The sequence below is a fragment of the Callithrix jacchus genome, chromosome 10 (genome assembly GCF_049354715.1).
Source record: "Callithrix jacchus isolate 240 chromosome 10, calJac240_pri, whole genome shotgun sequence".
Taxonomy (NCBI): Eukaryota; Metazoa; Chordata; class Mammalia; order Primates; family Cebidae; genus Callithrix; species Callithrix jacchus.
In genome coordinates this window covers 93,822,143-93,835,009 of record NC_133511.1, presented here as the reverse complement: position 1 = coordinate 93,835,009, position 12,867 = coordinate 93,822,143, and positions in this window count along the sequence as shown.

The window sequence follows — 12,867 nt, the reverse complement described above, 5'->3', positions numbered from 1 at the left end:
GAGAGATGAGAGTTATGAGTGTAAACTTAGGAACTGTCTACTTAGGAACTGTCTACTTGGAGATGGCACTGAAAGCCATCTGACTTGATATCACTATGAAGTGTGTACAGATAGGAAACATGAGAGGACCAAATGCTGAACCTGTTCCATTAGTGGTGGGAAGATAGGGAGAACTCAGCAAAGGACACAGAGAAGTAGCAGCCAGGAGGGTGAGAGGAATCATGAGAAAAGGCTGTGCTAAGCCAAGGTATGGAATTACAAAGGAAATGATCAGTGACCTCAAAAGATGGCTCCTAGGTTAAGCAGTGATTGATTGTCGAGTGGTGGGAGTTGAGTATTTTTTGTTAATTCCACTTTCCTAATAAAAATAAAAACAGGAATTCCCAGGAGTGAGAAGGCAGGATAGAGACAGAAACATGGTGTCAGGGTGATGGCAATGTTCTATATCTTGAATAGGGTACGGTTTACACAGGCATGAACACTTTTCAAAACTCATCAAACTTTACACTTAAGATCAGTGCATTTCACTGTATGCAAATTATAGTTGAATAAAAATAAAAATAAATTCTATTTTTCACATTTCTGCATTTTCCAATATTACTATAATGAACATTTATTACTTTTATAATAAAAAATAAACATTTAGAAATGGAGGTTGGATTACTGCATATGTCAAACTTCTTTGAATTGCAAAGGTAAGAATTAGCAGGATATTATGTTTTCCCTCAACCAAAAACCAATGTAAATAATATTTGAATAGTGTATATAATGAAAACTTTGCCATGGATTTCCCAGGAGAAACTCACCTCTGCAAGTGAAAAGCCAATTCTTACAGATAAACCAGGAAATATCCACTTCACAGGTCAAGACTGGACAGTTCAGGCAATGAGTGATTTTTGCATTTTGCAATATAAAACAATATAAAGAACACTGAAATCAGCACTGGAAGATAATATCAAAATGTAGCTTTGTGTTCTTGAAAAAGTTGGCTAAATTCTGTGTATAGGTTTCTCCAAAACGGCAATAATATTGTCTGTCATATGTCACTCATGGTGTTGAGGTAATTCCATGAGCTAATTACCAGGAAAAAAAAAAAACTATTTAGAAACCATAAAGAGTTTCACAAGTGCAAGGCCTCAGAAATAATTCAATATGAGGGCATAGGCTGTTCCATTTATCTCCATCACCCTTTAGGAAATGTGCCCTTTGAAGGTAGACATCAAAACCTCCTTCCTTCCTGGAAAAATAGCCCAGAGCAAATTCCCAAATAACTCTAAATCTGAAACATCATCTTTCTATAGTCAGTGCATTTTGGAGTGCAATCAGAAGCTTGTAACTTGAGGAACTGTCCAGTGACTCTCCAATCTTCTTTTTCTATACCTCTTCCCCTTTCTCAAACCTATGAGAACAAGAGACTCTTGTCTTTCTCAGTTAATTTAGTTGAAAAGAAACTTTTAATTTATCTAAAAGGCATATCAACTTCCATATGTCCAAAATTGAAATCTCTTCTTCCTACTCCCAACCTGTAAACCTACTTCTTTTCCTATGTAAAGAGCAACGTGAAACATTTCTATCATCTCCATATGTGATGTTTAAAGGCTAGATGGTAATTCGTATTTGCTAGAATGAAAAACTGGACCAAGAAATCAGAGAGAAGACCAGAATGACAATCTGGGTTGACTGGAAGGGCCCCAATAGCAAGCTAAATGGCATGAGTTTTATCTTAGAAAAATGAGTGCCACTGAAGGTTTTCAATTTTTTTAAAGTGGTGTTTTAGCACGAGTAGGTTGGATTTGGCAGGCAAAATGAATACAAATGGAATCAAGTGATAGGAGAGACCTCAAATGAAAATCTATTGATATGGTTTAGGAAACTGAAGTAAGGTCATAAGGACAGTGAGAAGAGAACTGAAATAAGAAAATCAGAAATAGGAAACAGTTGTGAAGAAAATAAAAATACAGTTTAGGATATGATGAGTTTAAGGTGACAGCAGGATCCAAACAGAAACCTCACGCAGGTACAACTGAAAATTCACCAGTAGGAAACAGAAGAGAAGTACTAGTGTGGCTTCAAATGTAAACACTTTGAGAAGAATATTCCATTCAATGTTGTCATAGAGGGTCTGTGTCTTTGCCTTTCTCAAAAAAGTATGATTATTATTTAATAACATACTTGAACTAATATATCAGAAATACACTTTGGTATATGAACAACGTTAAAAATTTGGACATTTTGTATGTTTTTCATATTGTTAAAAAAAAATTTGGGTAATATACCACACTACCATATAAACCCTATAATTACAAAAAAAGTAGTGTCATCATTAAAAACCAACCAGAAACACCCCCGCCTCCAGCTTGTTCCTACAGTCTTCAAAATCCAATGTGAGTTTTATACTTAATAGCACATCTCAGTTTGGGCTAGCCATATTTCAAGTGCTCAATGGCCACCTACGGGTAGTGGCTATGGGACTGGACAGTGCAATTCTTGATGGAACCTTTCCTCCCCTCATTGTTTAGCATTAATGGCAGAGGGCTGGAAGGAAAAGAAAAATTGATTATCAAGGCAGAAGATTTTTCACCAAGGCATGTAAAAGTATGTTTGTATGTGTACCTATGTGTATGTTTGCATTTATGTGTGCATGTATAGGGACATTTATCAACCTTTTATTGTGTTACAGGCAATGAATTGAGTACTTTAGACAGATAAGTATCTGAAATCATTGAAATACATCTATGGAGTAAGTGCTATGAATATTATTCCCATTTTATAAACTTAAAAATAGTCTCAATAAGGTTAATCAGCTTTTTCTCATTATGCAGCAATTAGGTGACTTTGAGAAAGTTACCCAGACTTCTTAAACAAAGCAAGTCTGAATACAAAATCTTTGCATTTAATTTATATAAAGATTTATGAGATTTATTTTACCTTTTTTTCTGACAAAAATGCCACTCAGTATTTTTTTTCTTTTGTGGCTAAAAGTTAAATGCTATCGATATGACTAATTAATAATTCGTGGAAAGCAATTTTTATATTATTAAATAATATTCAAAGTAATGATTGTAATTACTATGCATTTGATATCATATAGATGTACAACTGTTTACTTAACCATTTCTCTTCTAGGTCTTAGTTCCCTCCATATTTAGTAACACAAATATCTTTTTCACTGGTTTAATTGGGCATGCAAAAGGATACAATAAAATATAGTTGAAAACAACATTGATTATTTCCCCAGTCATGGCTTTCTCTGGGGACCACCAATACAGCCATACTCCCTCCTGCCGGACACCAATTGCCACAGTCAGGCTCTTAGCCCAGGTAGCTAAGAGACTTGGCAAAAGCCTCTGTGTCTACCCAACACAGGCACAGCTAACAAATAAAAAGCCCTAGGAGCAGCCCTGAAGACAGTTAAGCCAACTAAATGCCAAAATTGATGCCAAATCAGAACATTCTCTTGTATCTGTCAACCCCACACGTGAGCAATGAACCTACATGCTCTGCTAACATGCGGCAAGTTTCCAGACCCAAGGCATCTCCTCCAGTTGAGAACCAATTAGGCTGAAAGTACTTAACAATTAAAATCCTCCTCTCAGTATGTCCACAGTCCTATAAAATTCCAACAGATAATTGCAGTAAGAGTAAAAGACATCAAACTTAACAAGGCTTATAAAACACATCTCCAGTGACTCAAAGCTATGTGATGTTAGTAGGATTATTTAGTACTCACGGGGTACTTTTTCCCTCCACCCTCCATTGATCCCACCCACAGGGATAATGAGGGAAGACAAATATAGAACTCTAAGTGAAACTGCACCATCAAGTTTAAGTTTAGGTACACAATGAGACATGATACTCAACAGACAAAATTTGGTTATTCTAAATTTCATTGACTGCTTGACTTGGAAACAGAATTTTCTTGAGATCTCATGGACCACATTTGTCCCATGGTAACCCCTTCTTTTCTGCTGTCTTCATCCTGGGTACATTCTCAGCATAGTGAGCATTTATTATTCTTTTGCTAGCAGGAAGGTGAGTGGAAAAATTCTCAGAAATATATAACACACAATGGGCACCCTCCTGGGATTTTTCTAGGAAAGAAGTAGCCTTAACAAAATTGTCAACCTCTACACGTATCCTAGTCCCTTTAGGGCTTCAATTGTTCCCTCTATGGATTCTAAAATTGTTACAAGGTATGGCAAAAGAGAAAATGCTCATCTAAGACTGAACAAAAATCCAGAGATCTTTAGCAAAAGGTAACAACTACTTTTCTCACTCTGCTGGGTCTTATGAGACATTCATCACAGCACTTATAGCACTCTTATTTATTTATTTTTTTTGCATTCTTCACGCATAGACACACAGACACACACACACACACACACACACACACACACAATTAATGTTTTTAAAAGTGTGGTCTGGCCAGGCATGGTGGCTCATGCCTATAATCCCAGTACTTTGGGAGGCTAAGGCAAGCAGATTACCTGAGGTCAGGAGTTTGAGACTAGCCTGGCCAACATGGTGAAACGCCGTCTCTACTAAAATATGAAAATTAGCCAGGCATGGCGGCATGTGCCTGTAATCCCTCAGAAAGCTGAGGCAGGAGAATGCTTGAACCTGGGAGGCAGAGGTTACAGTGAGCTGAGTTTGTGCCACTGCGGCTCCAGCCTGGGTGACAGAGCAAGACTCCATCTCCAAAAATAAAAAATTTAAACATTCAAAAAGTGTGATCTATGGACCACCAGTATCAGAATCTTGGGACTGAGGTGGCTGATAAAATTCAGTTGCCTGGGACTCAGCCCCAGGTCAACTAAACTTGAATGTTCAGAGGATGGGAAGTGGGATTCAGGGAGATGGTAAAGTCTGACAACCACTTCAATGAACCCTAAATCTCTCAAGCACAGGGAATATGTCCCAGCAAGAGATAAAATATTTGGGACCAAAGTAAGGAATTTGTGATCTACCAGATAACCCCATGTAGGACACAGGCACTGGCCGTTTGTGCCTACAAGGACAAGCCCAGTCCTACATGGCCTGAAAAGACTCCAACAGCCCATATCCCTTGTTATAAACTCTGAAATAGTTCACTTTATAAACGAAGCTCCTGGAGAGAATAGTGCACAATTTCTCTTTCTCACTGCCTGGAAAAAGGTCTTTGAGCAAGAATGAAAACAAGGATAATAATAGAATTGAGTTTCTGGGCTGTTCTAAGGAATTACTATTCAAATCAATCATGAAATAATTTTCTAACATAAAGTGTAACTTCTTAAAATAGGAATAAGTCTGGATTTGTTTTTCCCCTACTTTGTTTATTAATTCATTTAGTTATTCAGTGATTCATTTTTTATTCAGTAAGTATTTATTGAGCACCTACCATGTACCAGGCACTGAACTAACAGATAAGGATCAACAGAATAGACAAAGTCCCTGCCTTTGTTTTGTAGAAATTTGGTTGATTTATTTATGCATTCATTAATTTATTCATTCAAGAAATGTAACTAAACACACCATTTGGAAGAAACTGGGCTGGGCATTGTGAAGAATGTTTAGACAAATTACGTGTAAACCATATCCTTAAGCAGTTTTCACTCTAACTGGGGTGTCAGAGACCCAGTTAGAAATGATTTATTCTAGTATTAGGCAAAAGAAAATGACTAAGTACAAGATGAGATTGCTTCTGACTCAGGTTGACTGAAAAGGAAAGATTTAAGTAAAGCTGTAAATTGAGGCAAATGTTGACACTCAGGTATGAAAAGAGCATTCATCTGCTGAAATCACAAGGGCAAAAGCAAGTATGCCCATGTAATATTTGAGAAAGTGTAACAAGATGAGTGCTGTATAAGGTGTGTTTAAAACTCGGGAGAAAAATATCTGACCAGTTGAAGAATACCTGGCTAAAAATTTGGTCTATGTTGCATCCCTATATGTGCATCTTCCTTTTCCATTTATTTATTCAATTATTTACACAAAATATCTATTAAGCACCTAATATTTGTCAGGCCTCATACTAGGTGAGTGTATTAGGGTTCTCTAGAGGGACAGAAATAATAGGATATATGTATGTATGAAAGAGAGTTTATTAAGAATCAACTCCCACGATTACAAGGTGAACTCCCAGGATAGGCCATCTGCAAGATGAGGCAAGTAAACCAGTAGTGACTCAGTTTGAGTCCCCAAAACTCAACAGTAGAGAAGCTGATAGTGCAGCCCTCATTCTGTGCTAAAGGCCTGAAAGCCCCTGGCAAACCACTCATTTAAGTCTAGGTGTCCAAAAGCTGAAGAACTTGGAGTCTGCTGTTAAAGGGCAGGAAGCATCCAGCATGGGAGAAAGATGAAGAATGGAAGATGCAAGTCAGCTTCATCCCCTTTCTTCTGCCTGCTTTATTCTAACCATGTTGGCAGCTGATTAGATGGTGCCCACCCACGTTGAGGGTGTGTCTGCCTCTCCCAGTTCACTGACACAAACATTAATCTTTTTTGGCAGCACCCCCACAGATACACCAAGATCTCTAATCTCTATCCTTGAAAACCTAGGAAACAAGAGCGAAATAGTGAGCGTGTGGCTTATGTGCTACCTTTGCTATCTCTGTTGCCCATGGCCGAAATCACCAATTAACAGAGGAGCCTTTTTGACTGAGCCTATATACAGCCTTGCAACATTTAAAAACAGTATTCTGTGCAAGCATTTCCAAAAAAAAAAAAAAAATTCAATGTAAGAGATATATGGTGGAGGGCTGAAATTTCCCAACCAAGGAGACCCTGGATTAGCCAGGTGCCAGTGGATCTGCCAGCTGACCATAGAAACATGAGCACTGATGCATTTGGCTTAGCTCAGATCTGCAATCTTCTATAAATCCATAGACTTTTAAGAAAGAATATACAGTTGTTATTTTAAGCCACTAAGTTTTGGAGTGGTTTATGATGCACAATAGCAAATTGATAAAGAACTTGGTATTGCACTTCTGTTCTGTCATAACTAAACCTTAAAAGATGTGACATTGGCTTTGGGACACAATAGCTGACAGAAGCTACAATAATGGTGAGGAAGCTGTTAAAGAAGACTGGAGAAATGATGATCCTAACCTTCTTCACAAAACTGGAAAAAAACACCTTAAACTTCATATGGAACCAAAAAAGAGCCCACATAGCCAAGACAATCCTAAGCAAAAAGAAAAAAGCTAGAGGCATCATGCTACCTGATTTCAAACTATACTACAGGGCTACAGTAATCAAAACAGCATGGTGCTGGTACCAAAACAGAGATATAGACCAATGGAACAGAACAGAGACCTGGAAGTAATGTCACACATCTACAACCATCTGATCTTTGACAAACCTGGCAAAAAAAAGTAATGGGAAAAGGATTCCCTGTTTAATAAATGATGTTGAGAACACTGGCTAGTCAGGTATAGAAAGCTGAAACTGACCCCTTCCTTAGAACTTACACTAAAATTAACTCAAGATGGATTAAAGACTTAAACATAAGACCTAACCAATAAAAACCCTAGAAGAAAACCTAGGCAATACCATTCAGGACATAGGCATAGGAAAGGAATTCATGACTAAAACACTAAAAGCAATGACAACAAAAGCCAAAATAGACAAATGGGATCTAATTAAACTTAAGAGCTTCTGCATAGCAAAAGAAACTATTGTTAGAGTGAACAGGCAACCAACAGAATGGGCAAAAATTTTTGCAAGTTACCCATCTGAAAAGGGCTAATATCCAGAAACTACAAAGAACTAAAATAGATTTACAAGAAAAAAACAAACAACCCCATTCAAAAGTGGGCAAAGGATATGAACAGGCACTTTCAAAAGAAGACATATATGAGGCCAAAGAACATATGAAAAAATGCTCATCATCACTGGTCATTAGACAAATGCAAATCAAAACTAAATTGAGATACCATCTCATGCCAGTTAGAATGGCAATCATTAAAAAATCTGGAGATAACAGATGCTGGAGAGAATGTGGAGATACAGAAACGCTTTTATACTGTTGGTGGGAGTGCAAATTAGTTCAACCATTGTGGAAGATAGTGTGGTGATTCCTCAAGGATCTAGAAATAGAAATACCATTTGACCCAGCAATCCCATTACTGGGTATATACCCAAAGGATTATAAATCATTCCATTATAAAGACACATGCACATGTATGTTCATTGTGGCACTACTTACAATAGCAAAGACTTGGAGCCAACTCAAATGCCCATCAAAGATAGACTGAATAAAGAAAATGTGGCATATATACACCATGGAATACTATACAGCCATAAAAAAGGATGGGTTAATGTCCTTTGCAGGGACATGGATCAAACTGGAAACCATCATTCTCAGCAAACTGACACAAGAACAGAAAACCAAACACCACATATTCTCACTCATAAGTGGGTATTGAACAATGAGAACACATGGACACAGGGAAGGGAACATCACACACTGGGGTCTGTTAAGGGCTGGGGGTCTAGGGGAGAGATATCAGTGTGTGTGGAGATTGGGGAGGGATAACATTAGGAGAAATACCTAATGTAGGTGACGAGGAGATGGATGCAGCAAACCACCATGGCATGTGTATATCTATGTAACAATCCTGCACACTCTGCACACATACCCCAGAACTTAAAGTATAATAAAGAAAAGAAAAAAGAAATGGTGATTTATTTCATATAATGGTGAAACCACTATTAAGATGGTCGCCTATTATAACTAAGAAAAATTTAAATATACTAATGAACTTTTGGATTTAAGCAATGAGATTTCCATGCAGGATGTTGAAAGTACCAACTTGCTCTTGTTGACTGTATTTGATACACTGCTACAGGAAAGAGATATTCTAAAGAAAAGACTAGCTACTCTACAAGCAGAACATAGGGAAAATACGGAGTTCATGATTTTCTGGGAGGGACATAAAACTGTTTTTCATCTCTAGCCCTTCTAGGGAGCAATATAATTCTTCAAACAAATTTTAGCTTGGGGACAAAGATAAAAATCACAGGCATGGCTATAAGATCCTTTTTGAAGAATTCAGGCAGACAAACCCACAGCCAATATCATACTGAATGGGCAAAAACTGGAAGCATTCCCTTTGAAATCTGGCACTAGACAAGGATGCCCTCTCTCAGCACTCCTATTCAATATAGTATTGCAAGTTCTAGCCAGAGCAATCAGCCAAGAAAAAGAAATAAAGGGTATTCAATTAGGAAAGGAGGAAGTCAAATAGTCTCTATTTGCAGATGACATGACTGTATATTTAGAAGACCCCATCATCTCAACCTAAAATTTCTTTAAACTGGTAAGCAACTTCAGTAAAATCTCAGGATACAAAATCAATGTGCAGAAATCACAACCATTCCTATACATCAATAACAGACTAACAGAGAGCCAAATCAGGAGTGAACTCCAATTGACAATTGTTACAAAGAGAATAAAATACCTAGGAATACAAATAACGAAGGATGTAAAGGACTTCTTCAAGGAGAACTACAAACCACTGATCAAGGAAATAAGAGAGGACACAAACAGATGGAAAAACAATCCATGCTCATGTTTAGGAGGAATCAATATCATGAAAATGGATATACTGCCCAAAGTAATTTAAACATTCAATGCTATCCCTGTAAAGCTACCAATGACCTTCTTCATAGAACTGGAAAAAACCACCTTAAACTTCATATGGAACAAAAAGAGAGTCTGCATAGCCAAGACAATCCTAAGCAAAAACAACAAAGCAGGAGGCATCACACTACCTGACTTCAAACTATACTATAAGGCTACAGTAATCCAAACAGCAAGGTACTGGTACCAAAAGAGAGATATTGACCAATGGAACAGAACAGAGGCCTCAGAGGCAATGCCACACATCTACAACCATCTGATCTTTGACAAACCTGACAGAAACAAGCAATGGGGAAAGAATTACCTGTTTAATAAATGGAGTTGGGAAAACTGGCTAGCCATGTGCAGAAAACAGAAACTGCACTGTTTCCTGACACCTTACATTAAAATTAACTCCAGATGAATTAAAGACTTAAACATAAGACCTAACACCAGAAGAAAACCTAGGCAAAACCATTCAGGACATAGATATAGGAATGGACTTCATGACTAAAACACCGAAAGCATGGGAAACAGAAGCCAAAATAGACAAATGGGATCTAATTAAACTCCAGAGCTTCTGTACAGCAAAAGAAATAATCATTAGAGTGAACCAGCAACCAACAGAATGGGAAAAAATTTACAAGCTACCCATCTGACAAAGGGCTAATATCCAGAATCTACACAGAACTAAAATAGATTTACAAGAAAAAAATGAACAACCCCATTCAAAAGTGGGCAAAGGATACGAACAGGCACTTTTCAAAAGAAGACATATATGAGGCCAAAAAACATATGAAAAAATGCTCATCACACTGGTCATTAGAGAAATGTAAATCAAAACCACATTGAGATGCCACCTCACACCAGTTAGAATGGTGACCATTAAAAAATCTGGATACAACAGATGCTGGAGAGAATGTAGAGAAATAGAAACACTTTTACACTGTTGGTGGAAGTGTAAATTAGTTCAACCATTGTGTAAGACAATGTGGTGATTCCTCAAGGACCTAGAAATAGAAATTCCATTTGACCCAGCAATCCCATTACTGGGTATATACCCAAAGGATTATAAATTGTTCTATTATAAAGACACATGCACAGGTATGTTCATTGTGGCACTGTTTACAATAGCAAAGACCTGAAACCAACACAAATGCCCATCAATGATAGACTGGACTGGGAAAATGTGGCACATATAAACCATGGAATACTATGCAGCCATAAAAAACGATGAGTCTGTGTCCTTTGTAGGGACATGGATGAATCTGAAAACCATTATTCTCAGCAAACTGACACAAGAACAGAAAATCAAACACCACATGTTCTCACTCATAGCCAAGTGTTGAACAATGAGAACACATGGACACAGGGAGGGGAGCTTCACACACTGGAGTCTGTTGGGGTGGCTAGGGGAGGGACAGCAGGGAGTGAGGAGATTGGAGAGGAATAACATGGGAAGAAATACCAGATATAGATAAAGGGGGTATGGAGGCAGCAAATCACATTGCCATGTATGTCTATGCAACAATCCTGCATGATCTGCACATGTACCCCAGAACCTAAAGTACAATAAAAAAAAATTGAGGCAAAGCCTAATAGAACTTCTCTACTATTCAAAAGAACTTAGAAGAATATTAAGTTGTGAGTTTTATCTCATGGAGTAGAATCCAACCACATTCATAGGAATTCACAATGTTTTTAATTCAGCTAGATTGGCAACTTTTACCAGCCCAGAGGAAGAAAGAATGGTGACTCTCTATAGAGGTGTCTCACACTTGTAGAAAGACATCTCTGCCCCTGATTTTCTATAGGCTGGAAGCAGGAATATTTTCTAACATTCTCTTCTGAAGTGGGAAAGAAACGTGGAAGAGACATGCCAAGAACCATGGAGAACAATAGACTGAGGAGCCTTCCCAGAGAGCAGAAAAAAAAATCAAAGAACATTTCCCATCTCCAGAGTAGGGTAAATGGGAACATCTGCCCAGAAAGAGTTCAGAGTTTCCATGAACCAGTGACTGCTGTGTATATTCCATTCCTTCCCTTTCTAAATGACAATACTCACATAGGTTATTCTGTCCTCATTTCATCACTCTATGTTGAGTATGTTTAGAGCAAATGCTTTTTTTTCCAGTACATAACTTTTTGAATCAAGAGGAGCATGTAACGAACTTGATATAGATTACAATGCCCTGGACTTCAAGCAGGATGCTGCAACTTGAGATTTTGGAGGGTCCTGGGATGGGAGGAATATATTTCACATGGGGCAGCATATTAATAATGGTGCCCAGAAGGCAGACTATGGTAGATTGAGTGGATTAGGGGACCTAGGTTTTCATAACTGCTATATCTTTCCCTTTTGGTACCACTGTCACCCTCTAACTCTAGGCTTAACCAGGGGACTTGTTTTGATGAGGGAGAAAAACTTGACAACAGCAGAAGCTTGAAAATTTGCTCACGATTTCTTCTTTCCCTCTTTGATTCTGCCACTGCCTGCTGAAGGGAATGAGGGACATATAGAAGAGAGACAAGTTGTTCTAGCTGAACCTATACTAGATTAAACCAGCCTCCATCAACTTGCCAGCTGACTGCAGATGCCCAAGCTGGCAAACTGAGCTGAGCCCATCCAAGATTATAAGAATCTTTCAGCCAGCCAGTACCCACAAGAAATAATGACCACTAAGGTTATGTTACACAGCAAGAATGAACTGATACAGACAACATGTGTGATGAAATCCATTTACTATCTCAGTAGAAAAGTTCCTTTTAAAGAAGTTTGAGGCAAATTTGAAGGATACTACCTCATTAATAGACTCATCTTTTTAGTGATAGTCATGAAATATCAGCTAGATGGACATCTCTATATTCACAAACAGATAAAAAGAATAGCAGAGAGGCAATTACCAATATGAGAATTCAAGTCAATGTCTGAATCATTGAAAACACCCTTAGTCAGAGATGTGATTATGCCATCTGCCTTGGTCCATTCTCACACTGATAATAAAGACATAACTGGGGCCAGGTGTGGTGGTTCACACCTGTAATCCCAGCACTTTGTGGGAGCTGAGGCAAGTGGATCATGAGGTCAAGAGATCACGACCATAATGGCCAACGTGGTGAAATCCTGTCTCTACTAGATATATAAAAATTAGCTGGGCATGTTGGTGCACGCCTGTAGTCCCAGCTACTCAAGAGTCTGAGGCAGGAGAATTGCATGAATTCAGACACACAGAGGCTGCACGGAGCAAAGATGGTGCCACTGCACT